We start from the raw sequence: 23,193 nt of genomic DNA, 5'->3' as shown, positions 1-23,193 counted from the left end.
TACTTCAATTCATTAGGGTGAAGATCTGTTCCTGACTTCTTGCCAAGTAATTGCTGCTACAGCGTGGCGTTTGGAAGATATCGGCCTGGCAGCTCTCCAAGCCTGACAAAGGCCTGTAGTTATGAAATCTCTTGAAAGACTTTTGGTTGAGACTTTGCTGGAGAGGAATTCCTTTTTGCCTACATAAAAGAGGTTTTACCGGGATGAGGAATCGGCTTCGTGCTTTTGGTGAGCCTAGGTCAGAACAGACTTAAAAAAGCTACTTTAAAAAGCTCCAAGTGGGTTCATGAAGACCCCGTGGTTAAAAACAAATACAAGAAGGAAGAGCAGAAATTGATACTATTTTAACCATGTATAACATATTCAATGCTGAGCTTGTCGATCAGAAAGGTCGGCAGTTCGGCGGTTCGAATCCCACGTAACGGAGTGAGCTCCCGTGACTCGTCCCAGCTTCTGCCAACCTAGCAGTTCGAAAGCACGTAAAAAATGCAAGGAGAAAAAATAGGGACCACCTTTGGTGGGAAGGTAACAGCGTTCCGTGCGCCTTCGGGCGTTGAGTCATGCCGGCCACATGACCACGGAGATGTCTTCGGACAGCGCTGTCTCTTCGGCTTTGAAACGGAGATGAGCACCGCCCCCTAGAGTCGGGAACGACTAGCACAGATATGTGATGTGAACCTTTACCTTTACAACATTGTAGACTCTTCTTCCTCCCTCCTCTTCCTTCCTTGGTCTTCCAACTCCCTTCTGACCATCTTCTCATCATACCCAGTCAAGATTCTTTTCTTTTGTGATGCAAATGTGAAGCCAATAAAGGATACCCAGTAATCGCCTGCTTCTACCTGGGCGTTGTGGCATATTATGAATTCCTTTTTTTACATAGCTCTTTAATTGCGGGCTAGAAAGGCGCAAATTTACTTCCTCTACAATTTACTACTGCTAACTCCATTACAAAGATCACAAGTTTAATATTTCAAAGGTAAGGCTCTTCTGTTATTACGCTAAATGTTATAATTATGCCATAATAGTTGTAGTATATTATAGCACTGGGGTGAGGTGTGTGTGTGTGTGTGTTTTTTTTGGCAGCCTTATCCTCCTAATGATTTATACAGAACTTGTAAAGAAAGAAACGTTTGTGCAGAGAACGGAATGCAACTGAAGACCAGGGCAGGTAGCAAATGTTCCCATTTTATATCATTTATTTTATTGTTTTATTTATTTAATTGTCAAGCAGGCATAAGATTTAGTTTAGTTAGTTTAGTTTATTTCATTTGTATGCCGCCCTTTTCCCCAAAGGGGACTCAGGGCGGCTCACAACTCAAACAAGGGAAGGGGGATACAGACAATTTGACAACAACAGAAAAACCATACATAATTTAAAAGCGCAACAATCATACCATTCGAGATAGGGGCAAGATAACAGATATAAGTATAGACATGATGATGAATATATGATATGGATATGAATAAATGGGGAAATTAGGACAGAGACGGCGGGCACATTGGTACGCTTATGCACGCCCCTTACAGACCTCTTAGGAATGGGGTGAGGTCCATAGTAGACAGTCTAAGGCAGTGTTTCTCAACCTTGTCAACTTGAAGATGTCTGGACTTCAACTCCCAGAATCCCCCAGCCAGCATACGCTAATCTTCAAGTTGACAAGGTTGAGAAACACTGGTCTAAGGTTAAAGTTTTGGGGGTTTGGGGAAGAAACCACAGAGTCAGGTAACACATTCCAGGCGTTGACCACTCTGTTGCTGAAGTCGTATTTTCTGCAGTCGAGTTTGGAAACCGTTCTTTTTTGTGCTCATGTGTTATTGCAGTTGAAGCTGAAGTAGTCATTGACAGGTAGGATGTTGTAGCAGATAATTTTGTGTGCTACGCGCAGGTCAGGCTGAAGATGCCATAGTTCTAAGTTGTCTAAGCCCAAAATTTCAAGCCTGGTGGCCTAAGGGATTCTGTTGCGAGCAGAGGAGTGGAGGACTCTTCTCGTGAAATACCTCTGGACTTGCTCAATTGCATTAATGTCCGATATGCAGTGCGGATTCCAGACAGATGAACTGTATTGGAGGATTGGTCTAGCAAAGGTTTTGCATGTTCTAGTTAACAGTACAGATAGAGAGCTGAGGTGGCGCAGTGGGTAGAGTGCAGTACTGCAGGCCACTTCAGCTGACTGCTATCTGCAGTTCAGCGGTTTTAATCTCACCGGCTCAAGGTTGACTCAGCCTTCCATCCTTCCGAGGTGGGTGAAATGAGGACCCAGACTGTGGCGGCGATATGCTGACTCTGTAAACCGCTTAGAGAGGGCTGAAAGCCCTATGAAGCGGTAGATAAGTCTAACTGCTATTGCTATTGCTATAGATGGACAGTTGAAGTCCAATGAATAAAACAGTGGCCTTGAGCAAAGAAAACTCAAAATAAGGAGTGCTCATGAAACTAAATTAGTGTGAATTGAATAAGCATCAAAAGATTTGCTCTGCATGATTTGGAAAATTATAAAGATCAGAATTTCATATTTCCAATTTCTATTTCCAAGCAGTTCTTGGCAGTTTGATGTAGCGCTTGTGTTTTCAAAATAATCTTTGGCAGAGGGCACACATTTACTAATGCTATTTTAAGATAAAATGTGTTTGTATGTGTGTGTGGAGAGAGAGAAAGAGAGAGAGAGAGAAATATATTGAGAAATGCATAAGTAAGCATAGAGTTAAATACTTGTGTAGATTTTTAAGCACTCCAATTAAATGAGGAAACTAAAAAAGAACTTGTCCCAGCTTCTGCAAACCTTGCAGTGGGAAAGCATGTAAAAAATGCAAGTAGAAAAATAGGGATCACCTTTGGTGGGAAGGTAACAGCGTTCCCTGTGCCTTCGGCGTTTAGTCACTCCAGCCACATGACCACGGAGATGTCTTCGGACAGTGCTGGCTCTTTGGTTTTGAAACGGAGATGAGCATTCAATATTTACTGCATCTTTCTAATAGTCATAATATTATTCTTGGGCATATCTAGTATCATCCTTTTTTTTCAAACTCTAATCTTAACCTCTAACATTCACTTTAAATGTAACATGTAAAAATATGTACAATTCCCCTCCCCCCCCCGATTTCAAATTTCTTAATCTGTTCTAATTATCAGTACAGCCAATCTTCCTTCCTTCCTTCCTTCCTTCCTTCCTTCCTTCCTTCCTTCCTTCCTCTTTCCTCCCTCCTTCCTTTATTTTAAAAATCCTTTCTATCCATCATCTCTCACCCTCCTTTTGGAAGTTTCACTTCTTCTCTTTTTAACTTGCCTTCCTTGGGACCATCATCTACATCTTCAGAAGCAGAGATGGAAATAAGGGTTGGGTTGAAAATGAAATCTGTAAATTGCTTTCCTTTTTAAACGAAATTCAACTCTTCCTGTAGCTTGTGGTTTGGAAGAAAGGCCGCTAGGCAGGAAGCTGAGAGGGCACAACACCCATCAAATCACGGAAAGACGACGGCAGTGGCTTTTCGCCAGACATCATTAAAACTAAATTGGAGGTAGGAAGGGAACTTTGAGGGATGCCTTGTCTTTGCATTTGGGTGGGCAGGGCAATCAATAAAACAAGGTCATGCAGTGGATTTTAGAAAGAAAAAAGGAGAGAGAGATGGTGGAACATTGGAAAGGTCGTGCTTGGAAAAAAAAGACATTCACTGCTTTCTTTTGTAAACTTATCGCAATGGTGGGATATGACCGGTACGCCCCGGTATGGGAGTACTGGTGCCTTCTGGGAGCACCAGATACCAATCTGGTACAGTTCTCTAGAGGGCCCACCTGCCCGCCTGCTCTCTTTACCACTATTTGTGCCGATGGAGCACTTACGGATGCGCAGGGAGCGTACAGCTTTTGCGACGCTCCGCCGAGCAGCTAGAGCATCACGGGTGGTGGGTACACATGTGCGTGCTGCATGGGTGCTGCGTGGAAGCACTTGGTGGACGCCCAGCCTCATTGCAGCATACCAGTTGTAAGGGTATCTGGAAGCCACCACTGACTTATCGCCTTTATGAAGCTATTACTGAAGAGAAGAGAAGAGAAGAGAGGAGAGGAGAGGAGAGGAGAGGAGAGGAGAGGAATGGAATGGAATGGAATGGAATAGAATAGAATAGAATAGAATAGAATAGAATAGAATAGAATAGAATAGCAATAGCAATAGCAATAGCAATAGCAATAGCAGTTAGCAGTTAGACTTATATACTGCTTCATAGGGCTTTCAGCCCTCTCTAAGAGGTTTACAGAGTCAGCATATCGCCCCCACAGTCTGGGTTCTCATTTCATCCACCTTGGAAGGATGGAAGGCTGAGTCAACCTTGAGCCGGTGAGATTTGAACCGCTGAACTGAAGATAACAGTCAGTTGAAGTGGCTTGCAGTACTGCACCCTAACCACTGCGCCACCTCGGCTCTTTGAATAGAATAGAATAGAATAGAATAGAATAGAATAGAATAGAATAGAATAGAATTCACAACTTCTGGAGGCAAGTTGTTCCACTGACTAATTGTTCTCCACTGTTAGGAAATTCCCCCTCAATTCTAAGTTGTTTCTCTGCTTGGTCAGTTTCCATCCATTGCTTCTTGTTCTTCAGGTGCTTTGGAGAATAGATTGATTCTCTTGTGCTCTTAGATGATTGAAGATAAGTTTCAGGGAAATTAAATCGTGGGATGCACACAGGAACAAACCATTCACCTTAGTGTCGCGGCCTCTGTCAATATTCTCCTCCATATACACAGTTGCAAAGGAATGGATTTCGGGAGGCCGAATATTCCAAAGTATAAATAGTTGCACTTCCTGGATAATTGGCAGGACTGGCTAAAGGTTCCTTATGAAATGTAATTTGCCCTAATATTATAGGTGAAAATAGTTGTTGTTCGGTCTGCACGAGGGAAGGGTAATTTTACCAATTATTGTCATCCTTGCAAAGCCAGCAGTTTGCTCACTGGCTCCCCTTCCTGTTCTGACCTAGGATTCTCCAAAAAGCACAAAACAGATTCCTGGTCCCAACAAAACCCCTTTTATTAAACGAAGGCGAATTCCTCTCATTCACATTCAACCAAGACCTGGCAAACAGTCTTTCAAAGGTGAAGCTAGGACCACAGACCTTATCTAGCTTGGAAAGCTGCCATGTAAATATTTACCAAATGAGGAGCTGTGCAAGGAAAGGCTGAGCACAGAGTCTCTGAGATTCAGGGACAGATCTTCACACTCCTGAAAGGAATCTAATGAACAAACGAGTGAATTGTTTCCTGCAAAAGTCCACTCCCCTTTCGCTCCTCTTTTATTTCCTATGGGAGGGGCCATTCACCATCCATCTGTGGCTTTACTCCCAAGGCTACCCTGATTTCTGAGTTGTTCCTTTCTTCTGGCAGCTCTGCACATGGTACACAGGGAACAGGCTCCAGCTGTTCCTCTGCCTCACTGCTGTCTAGCTCCGAAGGCACCTAATCACTGCCAGACAGCCTCGGTCCCGTCTCTGCCTCTGACGCAGCGCCCTCGTCTGACCCTTCCCCAGCATCCAGGACTGGCCCATCTCCTTCCCAACCTCCTCCCAGTCCGACTCTGCTGCCAGCTCCACTGGTGGCTGGCGGGCCACGACACTCCCTTCCCTTTGCAAACAAAATCAGATTTTTTTTGAGCGCAGGAAAGCGTTAACAGTGCTCTGCCAAAATTGGATTCTTCTCTCCTTAGCCCATCATTTATTTCCTTTAATCGTCCCTTTGGGAGTTATTCAAATCACAATTCATTTGTTTTCCGTACAGGTAAATGTATGTGAATTCATGTGTTTGGGAATCTCGAATTCTTCTTTTGGGTTTGGCTCATTCTTTTCCTTTTTCCTTTCTTTCTTCAGACCGCATGCCTCAGCCCGGGATGTACAGATGGCAAAGAATAATGAAGTTTAATTATGTAAATCAAATTATGCAAATTGGCCAATAAGGCAAAACAGGGGGTGCGATCCTGGTTTTTGACGTCAGTGTGTTTGTGTAAGCCTAACCTGTTTGCTGCTCCAGCTGAGCTACAGTCTGTTCGATCTTACTGAGTAGCCCCATCCAACTGCCAGATTTTCATGCTTCCCCCCCCCCCCCGGCGTGGATTTTTATTTATTTATTTTTTCATAACAAAAAAGCCCCAACCTTTTACCATGTGTTTTCACTGTAAATTTATTTATCTAGGTTAACGACAAAAAAAAAATGCAATTAGGCATAATTGCAGAAGTCTAGCAGAAAAAAAAAACACATCTCTTCAACATTCAACAGCTTTCCCCACTGCCCCCCCCCCATCATCTCTTAAATGTTTCCTCTTTTAGAATAGAATAGAATTCATTATTGGCCAAGTGTGATAGGACACACCAGGAATTTGTTTCGGTTTGCATAAGCTCTCAGTGCACGTAAAGTTAATCATTCCCCTTTGACCGGTGACCGGAATATAATTTCTAAGGTCACTTATTTTGTGGAGGCTGGCAAGGTTGCTCCAACATTTCAGACAATCACAGGGTTAAATCTGTGCCGATCTGGAGACACGGAGGATTAACTCTCACGGTTTCGTTTTATCGATCCAACTAACAGTGTGAGGCTGTTTGTATGTGTGAGATCTATTACTTAAGATGAGTAGGCATGGTATCCAAGGAACCAAATGCTGAAGCTGTTTTCTTTTTTCTCTTTTCCCCTTTTTCCTGTACAATATTTGACAGAAATGGTGACTACATAACAGGTTCTGTTAAGGTAGCTATACAAGCAAGTCCTAGACTTACGACCACAATTGAGCCCCATGTTTCTGTTGTTAAGCGAGGCATTTATTGTGAGTTTTGCCTCATTTTACAATCTGCCATGGAGCTGGGAGAGAGAGAGAGAGAGAGAGAGAGAGAGAGAGAGAGAGAGAGAGAGAGATGGAGACTGGGATGTCAATCAGCCCTCAGATGGAGAGTCAACAGCCCCCAGGTCTGGAGGTGGCTGATGAGAAAGAGGAGGAACAGCTGGGTCCAGTGCCTGATGCGCGGATACACAGAAAGTAGAGGAGAGGAGAGCAGTGAAAATCTATGGGCCGGTCCTTGGGACGGAAGAGCCACCACTGCTAGTGAAGCCCCATCCTAACTCTGGAGATAAAAGGCAGGGTGCAGAGATGAATAGCTCTGGCAGAGGAGAGGAGAGCAGTGGAAATCTATGGGCTGGTCCTTGGGACGGAAGAGCCACCACTGCTAGTGAAGCCCCATCCTAACTCTGGAGATAAAAGGCAGGGTGCAGAGATGAATAGCTCTGGCAGAGGAGAGGAGAGCAGTGGAAATCTATGGGCTGGTCCTTGGGACGGAAGAGCCACCACTGCTAGTGAAGCCCCATCGTAACTCTGGAGATAAAAGGCAGGGTGCAGAGATGAATAGCTCTGGCAGAGGAGAGGAGAGCAGTGGAAATCTATGGGCTGGTCCTTGGGACGGAAGAGCCACCACTGCTAGTGAAGCCCCATCCTAACTCTGGAGATAAAAGGCAGGGGGCAGAGATGAATAACTCTGGCAGAGGAGAGGAGAGCAGTGGAAATCTATGGGCCGGTCCTTGGGACGGAAGAGCCACCACTGCTAGTGAAGCCCCATCCTAACTCTGGAGATAAAAGGCAGGGGGCAGAGATGAATAGCTGTGGTAGAGGAGAGGAGAGCAATGGAAATCAATGGGCTGGTCCTTGGGACGGAAGAGCCACCACTGCTAGTGAAGCCCCATCCTAACTCTGGAGATAAACAGAAGGGGGCAGAGATGAATAGCTGTGGCAAACAACTATTCATCTCACGGCCAGATGGACCTGCATTTGAGAGGGAAACATTTTACCAGGGTTGTCGGCACTCCTAATAAAGGAATCATTGATTTAACTTCAAAGGGTTTGCCGTGTCTGGGGAGCTGGGTCAGAACATTGAGGTTGAAGACAGCCTTAGTTAAAGCCAACATGTCTTTTGTAAAACATCTGCTGTTGAACTTTATCCCTTCGGAGAGGCGATCAGAAATTCACGATTGAATGCTCTTGGCATCTCTAAAACAATAATGCCAGGAGGTAAATTAAGATAAATGGTTTCGGATGAAAAGACAGTTTATTACCTAAAACCAGGAATGCACAGAAGGTTGGGGATGGAATATCTTTCAGGGCACAAGGACGCATTCAGGGAATCCCAAATATTTCCTGGAACTCCTTCAAATGGCTTGGCTCATCGTTCTGATGCCTCTGCAATTCGTTTTTTTTTTTAAATATTCTTTTCTCTTTTTTTAACACTGCAAGTCCAGCAGAATATTGCTGTAGCCTGCCAGGGTCCAGCAAAGCTGGCAGCAGATTCGGACAGTGAGGAGGTTGGGGAGGAACCTGGGCCAGTCCTGGAGTCTGGGGAAGGCTCTGATGAGGGCTCTGTGTCAAAGGCAGAGAGGGGGCCACAGCTGTATGCCAGTTATCATCTGCCTTCGGAGTCAGAGATCATTGGACAGAAGAACAGCTGGACCCTCTTCCCAATGTGCGCATGCACAGAGTTGCCAGACGAAGGGAACAGCTAAAGAACAGGGGTCGACTTGGGAGTAAGGCCCCATATGGACGGTGAATGGCCCCTCCCAGAGGAAATAAAAGAGGAGCGAAAGGGGAGTGGAGTTTGCACGAGGCAATTAGTTCATTCCTGCATTCTTGCCAAGTATTGCGGCATCTGAAAGATATCGGCCTGGCTCTTCTCCAAGTCTGATAAAGGTCCGTAATTGGGAACTATCTTGAAAGGCTGTGGGAGAGGAAAGACTTTGCTGGAAAGGAATTAACTGTAAATTAAATAAAAGGGGTTTATCGGGATGACGACTCGGCTTGGTGCTGCTGGCGAAGCCTAGGTGAGAACAAATATAAATGTCTATATGAACCATCTGTTCCTGCTGGAAGCAGCTTCCTGTCCCAGATGGACAGGAGGCCAACGAAAGTTCCTGATTTCTCACAACCAGAAGCTGCTAATTGCCTTATTCTTCACCCGTATAAAGCTTCCTATGTTGATGCCGTCTTAACTACATCTTGGAATTGTCAGTTCTGTAATTAAACCCCATGCTATGAAAGGAGTATTTTCTTTTCTCTCTGTCCTAAGATGCCCTACATTTTCAAGAAGACAAGTTGGTTCTCCTTCATCAAAGCAATATGCCCGTTAATTCTATCTTTAATAAGGCTTCCCATCCATTTATCTGGAACAGACATTCAGCTAATTAACCTGTAATTTCCTAGATGCCCCCGGGATCGTCTCCTTAAAATGACTGTTACATATTAATAAACTGGCTACGAATAAGGAGGTGGAATCCGGCATGAGAGGCACTTAGACAGCACTGCATGTTTTATGCAGCTTTTTAGGGAGGTGAGTGAAAGATTCGAAGCAAAAAGAGAGAGAGAAAATTTGTTTTAAATAGCAACATCTTAGAGAATAACAATGAAAGTCTATCCTAACACCGAACGCAGATCGGTCTTCCCTTTACTTTATCATTTATTTATTTATCATTAAATTCATATTGCCGCCTATTTGCTCTTGGCGACTGAAGGCAGCTTACAGAATATTACTTTATTGTCATTGCACGTATATACACAGTATACAAAGTTTTTGTGTTGCATTTTGGCTGATAAAGAAATGAAGGGATTGCTAACTTCTAACTCCCATGTCTTCTTCATTTAATCTTTCGTTAAGCTTTACACCTGTCCTCTAGCCATTCATTCCACACCATATAATATTCTCTTTCCTCCTTTTCTTTTATTGCTTTCGTGAGTTTGTCCATCTCTGCACACTCTTAACACTTCCATTCTAACATTCCCCTCCGGTGGTATATTATTATTCTTCCAATTTTGTGCATATGTTATTCTCGCTGCCGTTATGATATATATAATTAAATATTGTGGGGGGGGGGTTGTGTCATATTTCCTTGTAGCTATTCCCAATAGCAATAGCAATAGAAATAGCAGTTAGACTTATATACCGCTTCATAGGGCTTTCAGCCCTCTCTAAGCGGTTTACAGAGTCAGCATATTGCCCCCAACAACAATCCGGGCCCTCATGATTTTACCCACCTCGGAAGGATGGAAGGCTGAGTCAACCCTGAGCCGGTTAGATTTGAACAGCCGAACTGCAGAACTGCAGTCAGCTGAAGTAGCCTGCAGTGCTGCATTTAACCACTGCGCCACCTTGGCTCTAATAATTCCAGTTTCATATCTATTTACTGTTTAGTCATTTCTTCGAGCCATTTTCTTATTCTGTTCCAATATTGTTTAGCCTTTGGGCATTACCACCACATGTGGTAATACGTTCCTTGATTTTGCCTACATTTCCAACAGTTCAGTGACACATTCGGGTCACACCAGGTTTATCTCCCTCAGGGATGGGACCTGCAACATTCCCTTCCTGCCCCCTCTGATGGGTTGGATAGATGTGAGACAGCAAGAGACAGTCCCTCAGATCACCTGGTCCAGAGGTGGGTTCCTACCAGTTCGCACCTATTCGGTAGAACCGGTTCGTCAAATCTACCGAACCAGTTAGAAGAGGTTCCACCAGTGGACCCGGAAAGCTGGCCACACCTACAGAGGAGGTTCCAAAAATTTTTGAAACCCACCACTGGTCCTTGGATATGATTATTCTACACTATCATGCTCATATTTATAAAACTCAGTGCCTCTGTGAAAGGTAAGGATGACTACTGCGTTTGTGATGCAATCAGAACATTGCGTGTGTTGAAGTTGTTTTAACGCAAACCAAAGATGCCTTTTAAAAAACAAGTTTGCATCATATTCTTATGCATGCCAGTGCTATGTGTGAGGTAATTTAAGGTGGTTCTGACAAGTGTCATCAGCATCTTCATATCCGGTCACATGGGTGGCAAGCGACTCCCATCCGGTCACATGGGCGGCAAGCCACTCCCACAAAGGAGGCCATACTTACAGAGTAGGTTCGAACAATTTTTGAAACCCACCACTGGTGCACAAGCAGTCTTTTTATAGTCTGGAGAGGAGCCTAATGACCACCAGCTGAGTGCAATTACCTCCTGTATTTGCGCAACTGTTCCTGATGCCTATTAGCTCTTCGGTGCCGGGCATCCAGGAACAACTCACTGCTGGTGTCCGGATCACTCTCCCTTGTCTCCTCCCCACTGGTCCAAGGCTCAGGCGCCTCCTGGTGGCCAATCAGCCTCTCTGCGCCCTGCTTGGAGTCGGAACCCTGTCCAGGGTCCTCCACATCCTCCAGAGCCGACTCATAGGGCCCCTCGCTGTCGGAGTCTGGTGGCAGCTCCAACGGCTCCTGCTGGGCCACAACAGGTCACTAAACAAACTGTTGTAAGTTGAGGGCTGCCTGTATCAGTTTCTCAGTCTTTGTGTCCCACGATTCCTATGAAACTTTCCAAATTAAAAAATCTATATTTTTCTGGAAACTTCAGAATGGATTTTGTGATTCATCCGAATTCCCTGCCTGAAATTGTGCTAAAGAGACACTATTTTCCATCCCTGTTGGGAGGATGAATGACTGTCAAATCAAAACAAGTCACACATCCTTTGCTAATTTCTTCCTAGAAAGGGCTTGCTGTCTATCATGTGCCCAGGTTTCACACAGAGAGAGAAGAGAGGGAGGGAGGGATTAGGAAGGAGGAAAGGAGAGAGAGAAGAGAAGGAGGGAGGGAGAGAGAAGGGAGAAAGGGAGGGAGAGAGAAGGGGGAGAGAGAGAAGAGAGGGAGGGAGAAGAGAGGGAGGGGGATTGGGAAGGAGGAAAGAAGAGAGAGAAGAGAAGGAGGGAGGGAAGGAAGGAAAGAGAAGAGAGGGAGGAAGGGAGAGAAAGGGAGGGAGAAGAGAGGGAGGGAGAGATTGAGAGGGAGGAAAGAAGAAATAAAAGAGAAAGAGGGAAGGAAGAAGGAAGGGAGGGAGAGAGGGAGGAAGAGAAAAGAGAGGGAAGGAGAGAGAAGGAGGGAGAGAGAATGGAGGGAGAGAGAGAAGAGGGGGAGGGAGGGAGACAAAAGAGAGGGAGGGAGAGACTGGGAGGGAGGAAAGGTGAAAGAGAAGAAAATGACAGAGGGAAGGACAGAGAGAGGAGAGGGAAGAAGGGAGAGAGAGGGAGAGAGAGAAGAGAGGGGAGGAGGAAGAGAAGAGAGGGGGAGAGAGAGGAAGGGAGGGAGAGATAATTGGTTGAGCACAGGTGTCTTTTTCATTCTCAGTACATATTTTGAAAAATGCAGCTTGATACATGCCTTAAAAGCCACACTGATATTTTGGATCATCTGTTGTAGCTGGAAGAGATGCAATTGTGTTAATATCGGATTCTTTCCTTTCTGCGCTTAATTACCTTTCAGTGTTAAAAGGACATTGGCTGTTTGTTTTGCTTTGAGGATTCTCATACATTTGAAATCGTTCCCAAAACTGATTGAACAACTGTCATTCCCTCTGGATTTCCCCCCCCCTCTTTTTCCCCCAGTTATAGTGAAAACAAAGTTGGAAATAATTTAGCAGGAAGCAGAGCTACAATCAGAAACAGGACTAGATGGGAAACAAGTATCCTGTTTCCATGAAAATAAGACCTCCCCAAATAATAAGCCCAATCAGGCTTTTGAGCACATGCACTAAAATAAGCCTTCCCCCCAAAATAAGCCCCCCTAAAATAATGCAACGGAGCAGCAGCCATGAGGTGACCATGTCACCACCTCCTGCATCTCAAAAATAATAAGCCATCCCCGAAAAGAAGGCCAAGTGCTTATTTGGGGGGTCAAAAGAAAATAAGACCCTTGTCAGAGTTTTGGCAGGATGACTATTATTATGAGATAAATCCAGGAGCGCAACACAGCACACAGCACACAGAAACCTTTAAACAATTAATAGTGGTTTATATATACATATGTACAGACATACACATGTATGAACTAGCTGAGTTCTATCGACTTCTTTTAACTTCAGAAAAATCTGAATTTTTCTCCCTGGGTCTTATGTAGCCATGTTGTTATTTTGGATGAGAAAACTCCGGAAACAGCTTGTTACTGATCAGAGATCCTTGAATGAGAACACAGTTAGAAGTGAAGAAGCTTCTTGGATGAGAAGCAAAACGTCTTCAAGGAAAAACAAACAAACTTCCAAATGGCCTCAATGACTCTCTGAAAGTATGCAAATGACCAGTCTTTTTTGGCAAAAAAAAACACCTTTGGGATATTTAAGCGCAAAACCTCTATTGCCACCAATATTAAATCCACTCAGATTGTGTTTGTCCGAGATGGGGTTTAAAGATAACTAAATCCTGCTAGGAGCAAATTTCGGTACATACAGTGGATGGAACGCTTAACAAAGACGATTTCCAGCAAACGCTTGGCTTTTCACAGATTAAAAAATCAATAAAACCAGGGTTGATGTGCAGGGGACTTGCAAATGATTCCTAAAGTGTATGAACTAGCTGAGTTCTATCGACTTCTTTTAACTTCAGAAAAATCTGAATTTTTCTCCCTGGGTCTTAGGTAGCCACGTTGTTATTTTGGATCAGAAAACTCCGGAAACAGCTTGTTACTGATCAGAGATCCTGGAATGAGAACATAGAATAATAGAGTTGGAAGGGACCTTGGAGGTCTTCTAGTCGAACACCCTGCTAAGCAGGAGATTCTATACCATTCCACATAAATGGTGGCCCAGTCTTTTTTTTTTTTTAAATCCTCCAGTGATGGAGCATCCACAACTTTTGAAGGCAACTTCTGTTCCATTGGTTGATTGCTCTCACCGTTATGAATTTTCTCCTAGGTTGATTCTCTCCTTGATTCGTTTCCAACTATTGTTTCTTGCCTCGCCTTCTGGTGCTTTGAAAAATAGTTTGAGCCCTCTCCCCTCATCTTTGAGCCCCTCAAATATTGGAAGACTGCTATCGTGTCTCCCTTGGTCCTTCTATTCATTAGACTAGACATATACCCAATTCCTGCAATCGTACTTCATATGTTTTAGCCTTTGTTGCCCTTCTCTGCCCTCTTTCCAGAGTCTCCGCGTCTTTTTATATTGCAGTGACTTACAAGAATTAGCACACTGCAGAAAGAAATCCTTTAGCCATCTTATACAATCCCGATTCATCTCCATCAATTCTGGAGTATATTGTTATAAACCTTGAAGGGCGGGGGCAAAATATGCTGAATAGCAATCTCTTCTCAAAACTGGAAAGATAAACGGAGAAGACCTTAGCAAAGTGTACCATGGTGGAGTTCTCATTTGATTCCCTGCATTAAGAAAAAGGAAACAATTTGATTCAGTGACACCACTTGCATTCCCTCCAGGACATCTTCTTGTCTTTTATCTTCTTCCCTAGTCTCTTCCTTGCATGAGGCAGAAGTGGAGACACCTGCAAAGAAGAATGCTACCTCCTGAAGTCTTCTTGAGATCTTCCGACAATTGCAAAAGCCAGGGGAGACGTGTAACCTCTAAATTTCAAGATCAAAGGAGGTACTAATACCACTCTACGTATGTATAAATAGTAAGACTATTCTATTCTATTCTATTTATTCTGAATTCTATTCTATTCTATTCTATTCTGAATTCTATTCTATTCTATTCATTCTGAATTCTATTCTATTCTGAATTATATTCTATTTATTCTGAATTATATTATATTATTATATTATATTATTATATTATATTATATTATATTATATTATTATATTATATTATATTATATTATATTAATTATATTATGAATTCTATTCTATTTATTCTGAATTCCATTCCATTCTATTATGAATTCTATTCTATTCTATTCTATTCTATTCTATTCATTCCGAATTATATTCTATTCTGAATTCTATTCTATTTATTCAGAATTATATTATATTATGAATTCTATTCTATTCTATTCATTCTGAATTCTATTCTATTATGAATTATGTTCTATTCTATTCTATTCTATTCTATTTATTTTGAATTCTATTCTATTCTATTCTGAATTATATTCTATTCTATTCATTCTGAATTATATTCTATTCTGAATTATATTCTATTTATTCTGAATTATATTATATTATATTATGAATTCTATTCTATTCTATTTATTCTGAATTCCATTCCATTCTATTATGAATTCTATTCTATTCTATTTATTCTGAATTCTGTTCTATTCTATTGTGAATTCTATTCTATTATGAATTCTATTCTATTATGAATTCTATTCTATTATAAATTCTATTCTATTATAAATTCTATTCTATTCTATCATGAATTCTATTCTATTATGAATTCTATTCTATTCTATAATTGTTTTTGAATATTTTATTATTATTATTACATTTAAAATAATGCAGTACTGCGAAGTCAAAATGACCATACATTCACATTATATACAGCTAATCTCAACCATTAACTATTAGCCTACTTAATACATTGTCTATCCTTCGGTCCAATCACAGCATATACAGTTTGTTCCAGTCTTGTCACCTGGTCTTATACCAGTCATAAAATCTGTTCCAGACTTCAAAATATTCTGATTCTCCAATTCTATTCTATTCTGAATTCAACTCAATTCTATTCTATTATGAATTCCATTATATTCTATTATGAATTCTATTCTATTCTATTCTATTCTGAATTCAATTTAGTTCTTTTCTATTCTATTTTATTCTAGTCTATTCTATTATGATTTCTATTATGTTGTATTCTATCCCATTATCTATTCTATTCTATTCTGAATTCTATTCTATTCCATCCCATCCCATTCCATCCCATTCTGCAGATTGATGTGTCAGGAGAATGCAGGAACCAGAGTGGGTTGGGTAATTAATCTTCGAAAGGATATCGGTGATAGGAAGAAAAATGAGAGCATCCTTCAGAAAAGAGCCCTAGAGAGAATTCCTACATCCAGGAAAGGGAAATTGAATTTCTGCACAGTTTTCATTCATCTACAAATTCCCCCCTCTCCCTGACCTTTTGTGTCTCTCTCTTTTTTTCCTTTGAAAACAATGTTTTTTTCTTCCCTCCTGGGCTCGGAGAAGCTTTAATCACGAGTTAAGCATCCTTTGCGGATTGCAGTGTGAGGAGAGTGTGTTTGCTTGTGGCTAATATAGCATTTAGTGCCATGGCAACCTCCTCGTTGTGAGGAAAAGCCTCTGTTTCCACCATCCAGGGCAGAATATGTCCACACGTACAAGTTAACTTGGGATTTGTAAACCTGGCCCTGGAATTAAGTCAAATTAAGTCGCTTTCATTTCTAATGTTGAAACGTTTGCTAACATTCCAGTCCGCGATCTCCAGTCCGCGATAATATATTCGTAGCCACTGTGGAGAGAAATATTCTAAATCAGGGGTCTCCAACCTTGGCAACTTTCAGGCTTGTGGACTTCAACTCCCAGAATCCCCCAGTGAGCTTTTTGTGCACCAAACCAGCAGTAATGCTGGGAACATTACTGCCACCCCTGGTTAGAATGCAGTCCTGTAGGACTCTGTTTGACTCTGCCGACTGCCAACAGTTTCATCCTGAGTAGCTCAAGGTTGACTCAGGCTTCTGTCCTTCCGAGGTGGGAAAAATGAGAACCCAGATTGTTGGGGGCAATATGCTGACTCTGTAAACTGCTTAGAGAGGGCTGTAAAGCATCGTGAAGCAGTATTTAAGTCTAAGTGATATTGCTATATCCTATCCTATCCTATCCTATCCTATCCTATCCTATCCTATCCTATCCTATCCTATCCTATCCTATCCTATCCTATCCTTTCCTTCCTTCCTTCCTTCCTTCCTTCCTTCCTTCCTTCCTTCCTTTCCTTCCTTCCTTCCTTCCTTCCTTCCTTCCTTCCTTCCTTCCTTTGTTCCTTCCTTCCTTCCTTCCTGGTGGCACAGTGGTTAGAATGCAGTATTGCAGGCTGACTCTGCCCACAGCTAGAAGTTCGATCCTGACTGGCTCAGGGTTGACTCAGCCTTCCATCCTTCCGAGGTGGGAAAAATGAGAACCCAGATTGTTGGGGGCAATATGCTGACTCTGTAAACTGCTTAGAGAGGGCTGTAAAGCATCGTGAAGCAGTATTTAAGTCTAAGTGATATTGCTATATCCTATCCTATCCTATCCTATCCTATCCTTTCCTTCCTTCCTTCCTTCCTTCCTTCCTTCCTTCCTTCCTTCCTTCCTTCCTTTGTTCCTTCCTTCCTTCCTTCCTGGTGGCACAGTGGTTAGAATGCAGTATTGCAGGCTGACTCTGCCCACAGCTAGAAGTTCGATCCTGACTGGCTCAAGGTTGACTCAGCCTTCCATCCTTCCGAGGTGGGTAAAATGAGGACCCAGATTGTTGGGGGCAAGAGGCTGACTCTGTAAACCACTTAGAGAGGGCTGTAAAGCACTGTGAAGTGGTATATAAGTGCTATTGGTAAGTGGGGAAGGAAGGAAGGAAGGAAGGAAGGAAGGAAGGAAGGAAGGAAGGAAGGAAGGAAGGAAGGAAGGAAGGATGGACCATGGTTAGAATGCAGCATTGTAGGCTAATTCTGCCGATTGCCAGGAGTTCGATCCTGACTGGCTCAAGGTTGACTCAGCCTTCCAGCCTTCCAAGGTGGGTAAAATGAGGACCCAGATTGTTGGGGGCAAGAGACTGACTCTGTAAACCTCTTAGAAAGGGCTGTAAAGCACTGTGAAGCGGTATATAAGTGCTATTGGTAAGTGAGGAAGGAAGGAAAAAAGGAAGGAAGGAAGGAAGGAAGGAAGGAAGGAAGGAAGGAAGGAAGGAAGGAAGGAAAAAAGGAAGGAAGGAAGGACCGTGGTTAGAATGCAGCATTGTAGGCTAATTCTGCCGATTGCCAGCAGTTCGATCCTGACTGGCTCAAGGTTGACTCAGCCTTCCATCCTTCCGAGGTGGGTAAAATGAGGACCCAGATTGTTGGGGGACAAGAGGCTGACTCTGTAAACCACTTAGAGAAGGCTGTAAAGCAGTGTGAAGTGCTACATGAGTCTAAATACTACTATACTACTAATTAAGCTCAGAGAGCACCAAGGATACCTCCCATTGGCTTATTTACAATACTGGCACCTTAAAATCAAAATTAGGCTACCTGAAATTGGTTGCTTGAGTTCATTTAACAGCACATGACAGAGAATCCATCAGAGCTGGCAATTTCCCTCCCTGCCTGAATCCCTACAGCTTTCGCCCACATGCTTTGCATGTCAAATGGCTTCAACTTTGGCACTAGCGATCCTGGCACGGGGGGGGGGGGGGGGGGGGGGAGGAGGAACAAAGTTGTAAAGCAGACAAACATCAGGCGATGGGATCGGCTTTCAGACGGGTAGTAAGAACAGCCAAATTAGAAGCAATTAGCGCTCCACGTTGGAATTAGCATGACTAAAGGATTTCATTTAGCAGAACTGGATTTCAACTGCACTTCGCCTGCTGACTTCCTCGGAAGGTGACAATTTACAATCTGGAGAATAATAGAAAGCCGACTCTGGAATTCATTTCCCTTTCTGCCTTGCCCCGCAACACATTATTCCCCTGAATAATTTATTTGGGGTGCCGATTTGTGCCAACACAAACACCCCAAAACTCTTATTCCATGGTCTACTTACTTACTTACTTACATTTTTTACATTTTTTACATTTTTTACATTTTTTACATTTTTTACTTATTTACTTATTTACTTATTTACTTATTTACTTATTTACTTATTTACTTATTTACTTATTTACTTATTTACTTATTTACTTATTTACTTATTTACTTATTTACTTATTTACTTATTTACTTATTTACTTATTTACTTATTTACTTATTTACTTACTTACTTACTTATTTACTTATTTACTTATTTACTTATTTACTTACTTACATTTTTTACATTTTTTACATATTTACTTATTTACTTATTTACTTATTTACTTATTTACTTATTTACTTATTTACTTATTTACTTATTTACTTATTTACTTATTTACTTATTTACTTATTTACTTATTTACTTATTTACTTATTTACTTATTTACTTATTTACTTACTTACTTATTTATTATTTACTTATTTACTTATTTACTTACTTACATTTTTTACATTTTTACATTTTTACTTATTTACTTATTTACTTATTTACTTATTTACTTATTTACTTATTTACTTATTTACTTATTTACTTATTTACTTATTTACTTATTTACTTATTTACTTATTTACTTATTTACTTATTTACTTATTTACTTATTTACTTATTTACTTATTTACTTATTTACTTATTTACTTATTTACTTATTTACTTATTTACTTATTTACTTATTTACTTACTTACTTACTTACTTATTTACTTATTTACTTACATTTTTTACATATTTACTTATTTACTTATTTACTTATTTACTTATTTACTTATTTACTTATTTACTTATTTACTTATTTACTTATTTACTTATTTACTTATTTACTTATTTACTTATTTACTTATTTACTTATTTACTCATTTACTCATTTACTCATTTACTCATTTATATTGTTTGCCCGTGTATTATTGCAGTTGAAGCATGGATGAAATTCAGTTCTGGAGAACCGGTAGCAGAAATTTTTGAGTAGTTCGGAGAACTGGCAAATACACCTCTGACTCGCCCCAGAGTGGGGTGGGAATGGGGATTTTGCAGTATCCTTCCCCTACTACACCCACCAAGCCATGCCCACAAAACCGGTAGTAAAAATAATTTGAATCTCACCCCTGGGTTGAAGCTGAAGTAGTCATTGACGGGTAGAACTTGGTCTGATCCTGTCACAGAGGAATGTAGTTGAGTGGTGTGGTGGCCTGGAGGTAACGCTCTCGCCTCACAATCAGAGGGCTGTGAGTTTGATCCAAGGTAGAGGCAGATATTTCTCTCTCTGGGCACACTGAGAATATACGTATCTGCAGAACAAAACTCCTCATTGGCAACAAGAAGGGCATCTGGCCATTAAAACACTCTGCTAGCTCCATTCAGTTGCATAGACTCCATCCCTGAAAAGGATTATGGTGTCGTTAAAAGAGGAGGATGATTTAATTTTTTTTTTATTTTTACAAGCAGTGTGTGAACAGTGTGGTACCTGAGTATCATACCTTCCATTCAAGAAAATTAATATGAATTGTATTTGTTTCATTTAACAAGCTTATATAATACTAGTAGTAATACACATCTTTATATTAAATTACGATCTTTCATTGTTGAGTTATTTAATATTTCAATATGTTATTTTTATACCGATCACCCTAGCTTAATTATCATGCCTTTTGATATGAATAAAATATTATCAATCCTATTTATTAAATTTAGCAAACTTATATAACTGATATTAATGCCAACATTTATATTACTTTAAGATCTTCCAATATTGCTTATTCAGCTTTTTATTCGATTATTCAATATTTCAATATATTGATTGTCAGCGTTCCAAATACCATGCAGAATTAAATCAGAGTCGAAGGCAAAACTATGCCTAAAGTTCCAATTTAATAAGGCAGGCATGTTGGCATCGTGCTGTGGGATTCCAACTCTGGAAGTTACATCAAAATCCCACCCAGTTAAAAGTTCATGCTCTTGTCCCCACACCCACAGTCCATCACATGGTCCAATCTTCTTCTTCCACGCTGGTGTCTCCACCCAGCTGCTTCCAGTCAGGTGTGAAAGTGCGGAGACAAAGGATGACCTTGGCTTCTAGTAAAGAATGAAAAACAATACATTCCACAATCTCACTCCTGTCTATTCCCCCCTCCCATCAACTATACTAAAGAAAAAGCATAATGAAATCAGAGAAAGTGTGGCAGGCCAAAATTCCAAAAGGAATATAAATGCAGGCCTGACATTGGTTTTTAGATCCATCACCCTATTCTGCATAATACGACTGAGATATTATTAATCATATTTGTTACATTTAGCATACATGCGCATATTCATATTGAATTATCATCTTTCATTTTTTGTTTAGTCAATAATTCTATGTATTGTTTGTATGCCAATCCCCCATATTATTTTTTAAAAAGAGGGTTGATAATGATGGCAGAGGAACGTAATTGTATTAGCGGAAAAGTTGGAAGTGCATTCTAGTGTGATTTGGCTCACTTTTATCATTCGTCTTTCTACTGGCTATTCCGGCAGGCCTGGGGCTGTTGACCTCACGAGTGAAGTCCAGCCCCACCTAGATTGAGTGTATGATGTGTTGCTTTTTAATCTGTTTTTCTCTTTCCTTATTTTTAACTTTTTATTTTTTTAGTTCTGTATCTTGTAAGCCACCCGGAGTCCTTCCAGATTGGGCGGCATATAAATTCATTAAATTTACAATTTACAATTTACTCTGCCCCAAAAGGTGCCAACTAAAATGGTCTTTTTGGACTCTTTTTTTCCCCCTCTCTAACAACAGCTTTGGAATAACTTCATTACGAGCCGCTTGAACCTATTCCACAATTTTTGCTCACGTTAAAAAAAAAAAGAAAGAAAGGAGAAGAAAACCGATCCTATTTTTAAAGATCTAAGACTCCTTGGTAATATCGTTAGTAGATTTCAAAGCAGATTGAAAGTGCTATACTAAAACTAAAAGAAGCCATTAAGGGGTGGGAAAAAAGTCAGAGTTATTACTCTGGGGCAAGGGAGGATAACATCTAAGCCATTTCAAAGTGTCCTTTTTTTTATCTCAGAGAGTTCAAATAAAAGTTTATTGGTGCTATTTTGGAAGGAGCTACTAAGTCAAGAGAGCTGGTGTTTGTGGCCCCACCAGCGGCCAGCAGAGCTGGCAGCGGATTCGGACAGCGAGGAGGTTGGGGAGGAGAATGGGCCAGTCCTGGAGTCCGGGGAAGGCTCTGATGAGGGCTCTGTGTCAGAGGCAGAGAGGGGGACAGGGCCATCTGACAGTTATCAGCTGCCTTCAGAGTCAGACATCAGTGGGGCAGAAGAACAGCTGGACCCTGTTCCCAGTGTGCGCATGCGCAGAGTTGCCAGACGAAGGGAACAGCTAAAGAACAGGAGTCGACTTGGGAGTAAGGCCACAGATGGACGGTGAATGGCCCCTCCCAGAGGAGATAAAGACGAGCGAAAGGGAAGTGGAGTTTGCAGGAGACCATTAGTTCGCTTCATTGGTTCGTGACTCTCGGAGACTCCTTGCCAAGTTCTGCAGATCTTGGCCTGGCATCTCTTCAAGCCAGATGTGACTGTAAATCCTCCTTTGAAGGACTTTGCTGGATGTGAATGAGCAGAATTCACAGTCAATTAATAAAAAGGTTTTTTTTTTGCGTTTGCTTCATGGTTTGGGGAATCCTAGGTCAGAACACCTGGATTCTCTATTTTCAGTAGCTACTCCTACTTTGTCAATATGATCGAATAGCCATGCTAAGTTTGAGGTTTCTTCTCTGAGGGACTCAGAACCCAAAGGCTCAAGCCTTGATAGGGGCCTCCTCTATGATGGTTTATTTTAAAGAATCGGACTGGTTTCCACCTGCTCAGTTCTGTGAAAGTCCTAAAAACTGGTTTTTTTTAAAGATGACAATATAGGTTGGACACATGCTGCACATGTGTGGGGAGTAGGTCGCATGCAGGAGACCATACGCATGAAGTGGGGTGTATGCAGAGGGCACACATGCATTAAATTTGGGGGGGGGGGGTTCAGGCACACACAGACGCATTCGTGTGTGCACACACACACTCCAGGAATTCAGTCCAGAAAAGGTTAGTAAATACTTCACTATTCCATTCCAGACAAATGGCTGTCCAATCTCTTCAAGAATAAAATAGAATAGAATAGAACAGAACAGAACAGAACATGGAATAGAGTAGAGTAGAGTAGAGTAGAGTAGAGTAGAGTAGAGTAGAGTAGAGTAGAGTAGAGTAGAGTAGAATAGAATAGAATAGAAAATGGAATAGCATGGCATGGCATGGCATGGCATGGCATGGAATGGAATGGAATGGAAAGGAATGGAAAAAGGGAAAATTGTTATAAATACATATTATTAATAACAGTTATGAGATCATATAATTGTGAATGTATATATGAAATTGATAAAATAAAATAAAAAAAATTGGAAAAAAAAGAAAGGAATGGAATGGAATGGAAAGAATATAGAATGGAATGAATATAGAATAGAATAGAATAAAATAGAATAGAATGGAATGGAATGGAATGGAAAGAATATAGAATAGAATAGAATAGAATAGAATAGAATAGAATAGAATAGAATAGAATAGAATACAGAATAGAATGAAATAGAATAGAATAGAATAGAATAGAATAGAATAGAATAGAATAGAATAGAATAGAATAGA

Source organism: Thamnophis elegans, chromosome 7 (genome assembly GCF_009769535.1).
Source record: "Thamnophis elegans isolate rThaEle1 chromosome 7, rThaEle1.pri, whole genome shotgun sequence".
Lineage (NCBI taxonomy): Eukaryota > Metazoa > Chordata > Lepidosauria > Squamata > Colubridae > Thamnophis > Thamnophis elegans.
Note: the sequence above shows the minus strand (reverse complement) of the source record.